The 13,757-nt window shown below is 41.8% G+C and overlaps 1 protein-coding gene across 1 annotated transcript in view; it reads left to right on the top strand.

Moving 5' to 3' along the window:
* Positions 1-1,329: 1,329 nt before the first annotated feature.
* The window catches only part of LOC109971955 (collagen alpha-1(VIII) chain-like), a 16,506-nt gene continuing 4,078 nt past the window's right edge, over positions 1,330-13,757 (top strand). Inside the window, 2 exon segments of the mRNA XM_020620528.1 lie at positions 1,330-1,469; positions 11,287-11,432. The gene's annotated coding sequence lies outside the window, so the exon portion shown is untranslated.

Below are 13,757 nucleotides of genomic sequence, written 5' to 3'. Positions count from 1 at the left end.
GGTACATTTTTGCTGTTTGTCATTTAGCTGGACCTTTGGCACACACCGTTTAAGAATTAAACTTCATGTTTAAGCTTTGAGACCCCCAACAATAGAACCAATAACTGGTAAAGTGATGGCTGACACAAAAAGAAATAAGCACCCATGATAAGTTAATTCTTAGTCCAATGTCGACTTCACTTCTCAAGCCCTTATATTCTCCTCACTTCCCTCAGATGCTGGTTCATCTGCTCACCACACCCTGCTTGTACCCATTGTTCCTGGCTCTGTATGTGTTTCCAGTTTTGCTTCTGCCTATGAATTCTTGGACTCTTTCTCCTGCCACTCTCATGATCTTTGGATCTACCTGCCAGCTTGGATTTTTGGTTTGTTACCTTGTGTTTTTGGAGTTTAATTTTATGTGCTTCAGTTATTATTTAGCTCCCTGACTGAAATGTTTCATTGTAGTGTTTGGTAGTCATATTGTTGTGTGTGGTTGAGCTCCCAGAGTTTCTATTTGTCTCTCGGTCTTGTATCAATTATATTAAATGTACTAAATACTCTTCCTCAGTTTGCGTCTGCATTTTGGGTCCCCCCTAGCCCAAACCTTGACAGTATGACTATTTGCATTTCAGATTACTTTAATAAGCATCAATTAGCTCTGCGAATTTCAGCATGAAGAAAGCAAAATCAAGCAAAACAAAATGTTTTCTTTCTAAACAACTCCTTCATAGGGACAACATGCTACAGAACAAAATAGCAACACAAACAAAAACAAATATGAAGTAGCTGTTCAGAGTGATCTGCTGCTGCTTGTTTCTTTGAAACAGCAAAAATATTTTTGCCTTTTTTACACCAAAAAGTCACATGCGAGTGCAGAGCTATTCTGTATGTATGTGTACTGTAGCTGTAACTCGAATAGCATATGTGATAAACAACAAGGTCCTTTCTTTGACCAGTGTTGGTTTAAAAGTTGTCAAAACATGGAAATTTGAACAATCAGAAAAGCTTGTAAATGGACTTGCTTTGTCAACTACTGTTTGTGTACTGCAGTAGTCACAAAAACCTTTGTTCTCGGTGAGATCCTGACCTCAGTCATTACTGCTTCACTGAACTGAGACCCTGCCCTTAAATGTTTTTGCAAGTAGAGAATGCACAGGGAGGTCCGAGTCAAACGAGACTCTTCCTCCTCTTGATGTACCATATAGCCATGCAGCTTGGTTTCCTCTTTCCTTTTTTTAATAATAACCTCTATAATGTGTATAATAACCTGTTGCAAACATGTAGCTCTCACACAGATCCTGTTATCCTCCTTTCTTCTCTCCTTCTCTCGCATACATGTACAGATCCAGTGCTGCTTCTCTCTGCTCGTGCAGCTCCACCCACCTGCAGATAAAAGCCAAGCACTCACCAGGACTGCTGTTCACCGTCTGTCCCAGACTTCTCAATGCTCTGTGATACATCCACCCTGCAGCAGCACAAAAACAAAGGTAAGTGATGCATCACCACTGGCACAGTAGTAATTATGAGCTTTAAAGGCATGACCAACTTACACTTGGAATGTTTTTAAATGCTTTTCTTGCGGGGGTGTCTGATTGCAGTGCCTTGCCATGGCTCATTTTCCCTTTTGTGTCAAACTGCCTTGTGTGATTTTTGGAACAAGACACAAGTAACATGTGTATGTCACATGATTCACAGAAGAACCAAAGAAAAGAAGAATGTTTCACAAAACAGCCTACATCACCAAGCTCACCCCTGTGACGCCTCTTCTGACAAAGCTCTCTGCAAATAGTGTCTGACAGTTTTCTAATGCTAAGAGAATCCAAAAGAGACACCTGGAAAAAATAACTGTGGATTAAGCTTGCTAAAATAAATGCACGATGCAGCTTCTTGACACGATTCCGCACCAGTTAATGGAATGTCTTGATGTCTTAGAAATGTAGACACATTTTCATCCAGTGTTTGAGGAGAAAATGGACTCTATGCTAAGATCACTGTTTTGACTAACTATGTTTTCAGTCTTCAGTGTCGTTCATATTTGAGTCAGATTTAAAATGGCTTTCTTAGTGGGGTGGTTCAAAAATGGCAATATCTCTGTCCATGCAACCTTTTTTTGCCTCTGTATCCCCTCAGCATACCTGGATCACAGAGTATCTGTGCACCTGCCAGGAACCAGTAGGGAATCCCGCTTCACACCTTGTGTGAATTTATTAAAGTGTTAAATATATCCTGTTTAACTATTGTTTCTTCAGTGCTTTTTCGCTGAAAGTAGAATGAAATGTGACTTAATAGCTGCTATAACTTGCATGCAAACGTAAGTTGCATGAAAGTGCACATGTGGTGCAAGGAGAAGATGTGGAAAAAGTTTAGTTCTTATGGAACTGAGAGAAACTTTGTTAGAAACTTTGCAGCTGTTTCTACTATTCGTGTTATTTTAAGTGATGTTTTTTCTTCCTCAGAGAGAAAACTTTTAATTAGGGGAAATGTGGTAAAGAAAGCTCATGCAGCAGAGGTTGAACAAGTCACACAATTAATTGACTGATAGTTTTTGATTACCATATGCTGTTGACATCAGCAAAATATTATGGGATTTTGTCACACAGTACCAAGCAGCAGAGCTGTGGAAACACATGACATTGTTCTGCAGATGTGAGGAGGTCAAGAAAGATTGAATACATCAAGAGAATGTAGAGCATTTATTTATAGTGGCATCATGTCTGGATTGCAAGATGTTGTATGCATTTTTGGGGGGTGTTTGCTGAACTATATGTTATTATTATGTTTATATTAGAAACAGGAGGACATTTGAAAAAAAGTAGCAGAAAGTTCATGTAGGTTCAGAGGTCTGACTTTACATACTGTAGTATGGATCTTGAAGTTATAATCTGAGTAATCATATTGTCGGTGTCAACATGGAATTAGAAATTAGAAGCTGGCATGAACAGTTTTCCTGCTCAGCTGCTTGTAATTACAGTTTAAACTATGATGTGAATGCTGCATCGTTAATGAGCACCCTGCTGGTTGCCTGGCAACTTAGAGCAACAAAACTCTAGCAGGTGCCTTCATCTGGCCAAGAAGCAGCCCAGTACGTAATTCCCTAAAATCACAACATGTTGCTTTTGCACTTGAATCTTTCTATAGACCAAACAAATGTGAGTAAACATTATACTTAAAATGTGAAAGATACCATTAGCCATTACAAACTGTCTTTCTTTAGTTAAGTTTGTTCCACTAGAGCAAACTGGGTGCTGTAATGGAGGATATAAATATTTCTCATAAGGTTTGTTGTACTGGCTTTTGTTATTGTTGAAATGTGTTTGCTTTGACCAGAAGCAGTGAGGACTGCAGAAGCAAACCTGGGTGAAAGTTTGAATGGTCTTGGTAAACGGTCTTATACTTGTATAGCGCCTTTCTATGCTCTTACAGCACACTCAAAGCGCTTTCACATTATTCGGCCATTCATCCATTCACACTCCCAAATTCACGCACCGGGAGCAACTGGGGGTTCAGTGCCTTGCTCAAGGACACCTCGACATGTCGACTGGACAAGCCGGGAATTGAACCGCTAATCCTCCGGTTAGGAAACGACCCACTCTACCTCCTGAGCCACAGCCGCCCCCAGACTGTAGGAACATCTGTGCAGAATTTGATGTCAACAGACTCTGACTATGTGTGTCACTCAGTTAATGTCTCTTGATGGTATTTTCTCCCTCAGTCTTGCACTCGGTCTCCTCCAAAGCTCTCACCTACTGAACAGGAAGCTTTTATGTACCTCGGAGGGAATGTGTCTCTTGATCGTGCAGCTGCAGTCCTTGTGATTTAAGGCCATGTGTCCAAATGCTCTCCTGCTACCGTGCAAAGTACCGCTGCCTCAAAGATGTCTTGAAATATGACTTCAGTACTGTGGAAGTTTTTCACTGGTGATCAAAAATAGTTTTTCTGTTTTAATGGTAGTTTAGTTTCAAATAAATACTCTGAAGTTACAACTTTAAATTTTGCAGATTTATTGCAAAGTATCTATTATTTAAGTTTACAGAGTTGTTCTTCTTATTGTCCCTCATAAATACTCCACTGCAAAGACATCTGGACAGTAGAGAAAGGGAGGATTGTATTTTTACTCTCAGTGGCATATTTTACAGTGTGCTGTGTAACACATTAATTTTCCTGGAACTGTTGTCATATCTCATTACTGTCACTGGTCAGATGAGGCAATTTTATGATGTCAATAAATTGATACATGTGTCAGAAAGTCTAAAGTTTGAAATCCCCAGTGATTCACTAAAAGTTATAGGTAGAAAAGTTGTCGGGAAGCCATTATGAAAGTGAAATTGTCAGCAACAAAGTCTAGAAAACCCCCTCCTGCAGCCAAGTCAGCATTTAGTCAATTTTTTTATATTAAACTGTTCACATCCTCCAAATTTCACCAGTTACTGCTCATCTGGAAAGTTTCATTTGATCACTTGGAGGAGATTTTCAATGCCCTGTGTGTTTAAATTGCAAAAGCCTTCATCTTAGGTTGTTGGAAATCTTCCATCAGATTGCAGCTGAGCTTTTTTGGCATTTTTGTGCCTTTGTCAGATGCTTTGGCAGTTGTGGAGGAAGTATTCAGATTCTTAATCAATCAACCAAAACCAATGCAACAACACTATTAGTGTATTAGTGTATAAATACAACTAAATACAATGGAAACAGATTTAATGTACAACACATGTATGTAAGTTTCCACTGAGAGAAACAAAAAATGACAGCAACATCACACCTGTGCTGAGTAATTAGGAGCCTGTAGCCTTTCTTGAATTAAAGCAATGAAACAATCATAAATGCCATATTTCCATCATGTTTGCTGCATGGTTTTACATTTTCAGGATTGAATGGCACTGTTTTAATCACATAGTCTCATTGCAGTTTTCTTGGTTTCATGTCGTCCAACTGGAGAATCAGTATCACCAACTGTTAATCTTGATGTGCTTATTTCTTAAAATTTGAATTACACTAATAAATGGAGATGTCTTAATTGACATTTTTTGTTGCTGATTTTATGAAAATCTGCTCAAAATTTGCTCTACTTGAATGGAAACTAGACTTTTGTCAGAGGTCACAGAGAAAAGGTCAAGTTAAAAGGTCGTTACTATGCTACCAGATAAATACAGTGGAGCAAAAAGTACAATATTTCCACTGAAATGAAGTAAGCAGAAGTATTAAATATCATAAAATAGAAAAAGTAAAGTAAAAGTACTTAAAACTGTACTTAAGTACAGTAGTCAAAATGCCCTTGTGCTACTGCTCATTGGAAACAGAAGAAGGGAGACAACATGAGGCCTGTTGTACAGTGAGGTTGTTCTTTTCTGGTTTACACGCAGTACACAAAATATATTTATGCAGCTGCAAACTCCAGAATTCCCCACTGGAGCCTGTGGTTTAAACATAGTACAAGTCATCAGATCTTATTATTGGCAAAATGTTGTTGTTGCTCAAAAAATGATCATTCACTTGTGGATTGTCCATTTGAGAGCCAGTGCAAATATAATAGAGTGAAAAAAAAGATGTGGCAAAACCACATGAAGTTCAGGCAAAAGACTTGAATTAAATCACCGCTAAAAGTAAAAGCTTGGAAAGGCCTCACAAGTGTTTCCTTCCTGCTGTGTGAGATAATGGAACATGCCTTGTAAAATAAGCTGTCTCCAGACCAAGAATACATTCTTGTTTCCCAGTGGTTTTTTTCTCTGAACATGTGAACAGCTTCTGTAAAAGTATGTAAAAATCTAAAGGGCTTCTTGGTTCTGAATTGCTATTAACTGCTGTCCACTGACACCAGATACTGTGTTTTGACAGTCAAAGCTAATAGGAAAATAATTCTCCTCCCTCTCTGATTATTTTACCTCTAATGAAAATTGTGGCCAGACATTTGGTGACTTGTGGTTTCCAGAACCATAGGAGAGGAAAAGTCTGTCAGTGAGATGGGTGAAGAGGCCGCACAGACTGTGTGGATGTAAGTGTGAATGGAAGGGAGGCGTGCATGCAATTATGTGCATGTATGTATGAGTGTGTCAAAGGTTAGTGGCGCAGTAAGCAAATATTGCGGTTCCCTTTCGTGGTCACTTGGTCATTTGGAATATCACTTTAGAATGTGTTACCGCCTTAAAATGAGGCTTTTCAATTCATCTGAAGGTCAGCTTATCTCTTATCTGCCTCGTCAGAAAGGTCAGGTTGTGCTCTGAAAAGAGGTCAAGTACTTGTGAAGGTCTGCAGAAAAAACACAACATAGTCTGAAGCAGACTTGCAGAAAAAACACAACATAGTCTGAAGCGGGTGGAGCAGACTTGTGCGTCTTGCCATATTGTTCAGCATGAAAAAAACGAAATGTTTTCTCTCCCCATCAAGATAAGCAGAAACAGGGGGAAATGAAAATGTTACTTGATGACTGAACTGGGATAAATCACCTGCTCAGAGACAGAAAGGGCTGTAAATTGAGAAAAGGAAACCAGCGTCAGGTCTAGAATGTGCTCATAAGATGACTTGTGGTTTGTTAGAATAATGCAGCATTGAGAGATTTGTTGTTGTGCAGACTGTCAATGGAAAATGGAAGGCATGATGCACAAAACCAATGTCCAGTATATCTGCTGATTATTTTTTCAACATTTGGTGTACAAAATGTCAGAAAAGAGATGAATGCTCATGACCACATTACCAGAGCCTATGGTGATGTCCAAAAACTGCTGGAGTTGTCTGACCATCTGTCCAAACCCCAGAGCAATTTAAAAAGACAATCCAAGTAAAGCCACAAATCTTCATATTTAAAAAGCTGAAATCAGACAATTTTTGGCATTTTTACTTAAAAACCTGGAAAATTTTGAAAAAATAAAATAAAATCACCTTAAGATATGATGATGTCAAGTCTCTTAAGACTTAGGCCTGCCTAAAGTTCAGCGTGAACACAAGGATCACTAGAGGTGGAGTGTTTTTCTTATGAAGGTTATGTAATACACAGCAACAACTCACACACATACACACACACACACACACAGGTGCATTCCCCAGATGTTGTCCTGGAATCCTTCTGTCAGCTGATCACTGGATTCCTTCATGCTTGTGTCTGTGTGTGTAAACTCTTTCACACTGCCTTGACAGAACTGTACCTCTGTAAAAAAAGAGACTTTAGAGATAGAGAGGCTATAATTGTTGAGGACAGAAGGACTGAGATTGTGCTGGGCCTCAGAGCCAATAACTTATTTGCTTATTATTATAAACAATATAGCGTTTATTGTTTTTTTCCATGTCTCGTTCTGCTATGTTTGTCAGGGTCGGAGCGTGAAGCTGGCGATAATGTCATGGGTGAACTCAATTAAATAGCCAGATGAGGATAAGTAAAGAAACACCATCTCTTTAATAAGAGCACTGACAATGAACAAAAAATGATACCAGACACTGTTTAACCACGAAACACACTTACAGGTCAATAATACAGTCCAGTGTCAGAACCAGCAAACACATACAAGGAATCCAAAACACGTTGTCCAAAAGGGAAGTCCGATAAGCCGATATATAGAGAAGCAGTCCGAGTTAGAAGGGCAAGGCGATACTCGGTGGTCAAAAACAGCAATCCAGGGTCAGAAACTAGAAAGTCAGAAAAAAAAAACACAAAAACCACCAGGCCCACAAACAAGAGTCCAAAAACAGAGACAGGGGGATCTGGGACCAAACAGGCGACCCTGGAAAACAGGGTGCGAGGCAAGAGTCTGGAGAGGCCGCTCGGGAGGGCGGCCACGCTGCCAGGCAGGAGACCGGAGAAGCGGCCGACCATGGCACCAGACAGGGAACTGGAGGAAAACAGAAGACAAGGCATTGTCAACCCACGAAGTAACAGGCATCGTGGCCGGCGGCGCGGCTCGAGGACCGGCTGGATAATAGGCTGCAGCGGCTGCTGTAGCTGGAGGACTGGCTGGATTGGCGGCTGTGCTGAGACGACTGTGGCCCCCTTGGGAACTGGGAGGAGTGGGATGCCATCGTCCTCAGCAAACCCCTCGAGAGCTGGAAGGAGTGGAGAGGCGTCGTTGTCAACCCATCCAGGAACAGGAACAGGCTCGAAGGCGGCGTCAGCGCGCTGGCCGACCCGCTGGGAACAGGAACGGGCTCGGTGGGGGTGTCGGCACTGTCGGCGAACCCCCCAGGAGCAGGGAGAAGGGAGAAGGGGGGCACCGTCCCTGTCAGCAAACCCCTCTGGAACTGGGAGAAGTGGGGCGGCATCACCGTCCCTGTCGGCGATGACCTCTGGAGGAAGGACTGTGGTGACATAGCAGCCATCGACCCACCAAGGAATAGGAATAGGAACAGGCCCAAAGGTGGCTTCGGTGTACCGGCCAACCCGCTCAAGGACAGGAACAGGAACAGGCTTGAAGGCAACGTCAGCTCGCCGGCCGACCCGCTCAGGGACAGGAAGAAGGAGGGCGCTGTCACCATCAGCAAACCCCTCGGGGACTGGGAGAAGTGGGGCGGCATCGCCGTCCCTGTCGGCGAAGGCCTCTGGAGGAAGGACTGTGGTGACATAGCAGCCATCGACCCACCGAGGAATAGGAATAGGAACAGGCCCAAAGGCAAACAGGCGTGAAGCCGACGTCAGCTCGCCAGCCGACCAGCTCAGGGACAGGAAGAAGGAGGGCGCTGTCACCATCGCCAAACCCCTCAGGGACGGGGAGAAGTGGGACGCTGTCCTTGTCAGTGAACCCCTCTGGAGCTGGGAGCAGGGGAATGGAGAGGGCTTTGGCGGTCCAGCCAAGCCCCACAGGACCAGAAGCAACTGCCTCCATTGGCGTGTACTCGTTGGCACACTGCAGACTTGGTACCTTGGCGGGGACGCTGTCATCGGCGCACCTGGGTTTCTCGGTCTCAGCGAGGACGTTTGGGTAACCATGCCAAGGGGCTGACTCCGGGGCGTCGTCGGCGCGCTGGCCGACCCACTGGGAAACAAGAACGGGAAACGGTCGTTGCGTGGGGCGCCTCCCCCTGCGGGGGTGGTGTTGGTGGAGGCTGCCACTGCCAGGCTTGGACTGCTGGGGCTGGAGTCTTGGCTAAGAGGAGGGCTGCAGCTACTGGAAACTGGGTACAGGAACAGGAACTGGCATTGGCGGTCTGGCCGACCCGCTTGGAAACAGGTACAGGAACTGTGGCCCCAGTTGACGCCTCCTCCTGACTCTCCCTCTCCCTGGACCAGCAGGACAGATAGTCCACCGGGTTCTCTTAAAGGGCAAAGGGTTAAGGACTTAGAGGTCTGCACCAGTGGACAATGAAGAGGTGCAGAGTGATGATTAAAGTAAAAAGTCTGAAACTGTGGTGAAACAAAAACAGGAAGTAATGTCAAAATAAAAGTACGGCAGGAAGCAAACGGAACCAAATCATGACAACGTTCCCATATGACCTTCATTACTGTAACATGCTCAGAGGTGTCTCCTTTGAGGTTTGAAGACATGTTTCTTTTGAGTCCTGTCCTGCCATACTAATAGCTGCCCACTTTCATCAGTCTAAAACAAAAGCTTGGTCTGACCAGCACCCGTATCTGTAAGCAATGACATGCCTGTGTTCCTCATCATTTGTTTGAGCGGTAGAGTCCCCCATCTGGATTTGGTCAGGAGAGGAACATTTGATTATTTTAAAATCAAAGCCGGAGCTGATAAAAGACTTGTGGCTCATCACCAAGCGGAGCCGGCTGTGGTTGGTGTGCTGGCAAAGAGGTTCAGAGGAACCAACAGTGAGAGATGTGGAGGTGTCTGAAGGGTTTTCATCAAAGTTGAGTTCATGCAAGATGAAAGGTAAAAACATAAGGAGGAAAGTTATTTGAAGAATGGATTGTATGTTTTTTGGTGGTGAGATGTGAACAGCATGCAGTCAAGTAGAGTTTGACTGTTGAACCATCTGTCTACACATATTTTGCTGTTTCAGTAATATTGTGCAGCAACAACACGAAGTATATGAAAATGCTAGACTTCATAATACTGCAAAGGCTTCCCTGTCAGACAAAAAAGCAAAACAAAAAAAAAACAAAACACTTAAGTGAAGAAAGCAGCTTGCATACCAGCATCACCTATAACCTTGTCTCCTTGAAATCAAATGTTGGCAATCTTATAATTTTCTCCAGCTAAAGGAAAATAAATGATTTTACCTGCTCCTCCAAAGTCCACAGCCATTCTTTGGAACAGATAGGACTCCATTTTTGCAAAGGTAGGTCAAAGCTGTAGCCACAAGCTTCTCCTCTGACTTATAAATCACAGGAGTTATCCAGGCATGTTTCCTTCAACTCAGAAGCATCTGTAGGTGTCTACTTTCTCATGCTGACCTCTAACAGGTCATACATGCTGTTATGCTGGAATATTTGCAATTTACTCTACTCAGGGGCCAATTTGTTCTTGTTAAAGCTGCTTTGTAGGCCTAGATACTGGAGGTTTTTGTGAAGAGTTTTCATGTGATTCAGTGTTGAAAACTCAACACTGAAGCAGATGTGTAGTCCCTCTCCTCTGTTTCTGTAGAAAATGCTGTTAAAACGGACCTATCATCATATACAGTATCTACAGTATATATATCTCTCAGTGTCTGCAGACTCTGTCCATGGTGCTGGATCTATACATCATAAAAAGCTTCCTTTACTTTAAAAGACTCCTGTATACAGTCAGACACATCTTTTTAATCAGATAAATTGGATTTAAAATTATTATAAAAACTTTAATATGATGATTTTTTCATCATAGTCAGTGTAAACACAAGATGTGTTTGTTGTATATTTACTGTGTCAATATTATTTATGATGCTTTATGTTGTATTGAATACCCAAGATTTTATTTGACTGGTTTTTATTTTGGCCTGGTCTGAAAGACGCAGCCTCATTTGAAGTTAGTTGTCTGACTTTACCAGACTACAGTTAGGGTTGTAGGTAGTAATAGATATACAATCAGGTGCTTGTTTGTGAGAAAGCACCTACTGAACCTTAACACACACCAGATATATTAAACTCTGTTGTAATTCTGAGGCTTCTGAAATTAAGAAGCCCACCATAACAGCAAATACATAATGTTTCACATTTATTACCAGCTCCTAAATGAGGTCCATTGATACATTTGAGTATTGTTACAGTTCAGCTACATTTATTTTTATTACCCCTATCCTCACATTCCTCAAGGAAAGAGGTATGTCTCACCATAACTGTATCAGGGTCAAAATATGTCTACCTGCTGGGCATAGCAGCCTAGTGTTACAAATGCCAAGCCTCCACGAAAGATTACCACCTGACAATTATCAAATCTGACGTTTATATTTTTACAGGGCTCGGCAGGACTGGAGCTAACACCTGGCTGGATCCCTGCTTGGCCACTGTCCCACTCATGCCTTGGAAAATACTCAAAGAAGTGACCTAAAGTGAAGAGAAGCAGAGGAAACACCAGACGAAGGAGGCGCAGGTCAACAAGGCGGTGACGACCTTCATTTTATAAAAAGGAGAAATCTGAGAGAATTTGTCATTTTGCATTGGGGGAGGTTGTTGTTGCAAACTCACTACAAATTAAATTTAAAGGGTGAATTGCAAGACTGGTTTTTCACATTTCTGTTCATATCTTAATTTATTTGAAATGTTTTAGATAAACATATGTCACCTGAATTTATATAGATGTATATTTAATATTATATGAAGCAAAATAGTGCACAGTTTAGTATTATCAAATTCATATGAAATTCTCATTATGGTAATTAGTTGTACGAGCTGTAGGCAATAATTTAGAAATAAGTCTTTATTCCCATCTAATAACTGAAATGTTTGACACATGACAAACAATTTGAGAAATGTAATTCTTTCCCATTTGAAATTTTGATTTACTTTATAGGCGGATCGCTGTCAGCCTTGAAAAAACACATGTAACTGTAGAATGTGAAATTGTGTGATTAAATCCCCAAATTCCCAGAAATATTATGTGGATATAACCACTATGTACAGCTTTGTTTGTACAGTCACACATTTAAATAGCTTGTCTGCTGTTCTGTTGTACACCATTTGTATTTGTAACATACAGATTGTGCAGGAAAATAACTACCCAGGCCAGGATGTGCGTTCTGCACATTAATAATATTCAACCTGACACTACTTAGTTTGCTTTTTAAAGTAACTACCCAGACAAATGTAAGCAGGTTTCAACTTTCCAAAAACTAAGATCTCTCTGGTTCTATTGTAGGATAATCAAATTCCACAGGAAAACATACATTCAGCCATCACTGTTTAGTTTCACACCAGGCTCTTGGCAGCGCTTAGCCAATCTCATTAGCACAGACATGTATAACAGATTAAGGATTCTGTCTAAAACTGACCACATCCCCTGTGGGGCCTCATAATTACAATATATGTTTTAGAAGCATGCACTGCTTGTAATTCATTTCAAAGATATGGAGCTCCGAGGCTTTTACACAGCGTGTTTCAATAGATGTGAAAACAAGGGGAAGGAGGGACAAGACAGAGGTTGCCCATATCCAGGAGATGGAGGGGTTTTGTTTCTCTTCTCTTTCTGGTTTTAGTTCAGCCACTGTGGGTTTTATAAGGCCCAGAGTATTGACTCTTCTGCAAGATCGAGGAGCACAGCCTGCTGGTCACGAAACAGCATGAAGGCTGCTGTGTGTAGACTCTGTATTTAAGGAAATGTTCTAGTGATGGGCAGCATATTACAGACTACAGGGCTTCATTTGCAAGTCTGATTTCTAGCCAGATGAAAACTATGCTGAGAGACCTCAAGTGGTGAGAGAAGGAACACAAGTTTGTTCAGCTATTTAAAGGGGCACTCTATCTATTTTACACATGACAATCAGTTTCGCTGTGAGTACCACTCAGCTTGTGAAAACAGCCGTATAATGTCTTTTGTGACCCTGTGGGGAGCTTTTTAAACTCTGCAAACAGATGTCATTGGGATGATGTTAGCTCGTGGCTTGGGGACTTGAGATGTATAGAAGGAAGTCTGCATTATAAATGAAAGGTGTGACATTTACCAGAAAAACAAACAAAAGACATGGTTCTGTTGCACTGTGGGAAGTGAAGGATCTTGACTCATGCAAATGACTTAAAGTCAGGATATTTTCGCTTCCACTGATTTTGACCTTATTTTGTTTGTTTTGCCTAACTTCATCCCACAACTTTATGAAGATGGGATATAAAATTGCATGAGGAAAACAAACAACCCCTAAACTTCCATAGACCTAAGAAAATGTCCACTAAATCAAGTGTTAGTGCTTACTTTTGGGTTTCATAAAAGTAGTGTAGGGACCAGTTCTTGCTACCATGCTAACTCTGAGAGACGAGACAGTCCAATTAACTTCAAAACAGTGCTGATTTATTCCAAGGATCACAGGTAAAATTAACATTACACGCTCAGGTATCTTGCACCTCCAAACTGCTCGCAGGCAGATGTAAGATGAAAGACCCTGAACCCACCAGGCCTATACATTATATCCCCTCGGTTCGGCTAGCCCCATACTACACAGAAACGTCAACCGGGACGTCTCTGTTGCCAGCCTTGCAGCTGGCCATAGCAGTAGTCAAAACATGAAGCAAATCAATGTGCGTGTGTGTGTATCTGTTGATTAAGTGGTGTGTAACTAAAAACATTCTCACAGACTTCTAGTACATGTCGTGACTTAAACATAAGAACATATTATGGCTAAGGCTACAGTTATACATGTCATAATAATAATATTAAACACCCTGTCTGCTGACAATCATCAACTCTTCTCTCTAGTTATCCTGGACCAGATGTACCCTG

The sequence above is a fragment of the Monopterus albus genome, unplaced genomic scaffold (genome assembly GCF_001952655.1).
Source record: "Monopterus albus unplaced genomic scaffold, M_albus_1.0 scaffold240.1, whole genome shotgun sequence".
Lineage (NCBI taxonomy): Eukaryota > Metazoa > Chordata > Actinopteri > Synbranchiformes > Synbranchidae > Monopterus > Monopterus albus.
Note: the sequence above shows the minus strand (reverse complement) of the source record. Positions and strands in the feature narration are given on the sequence as shown.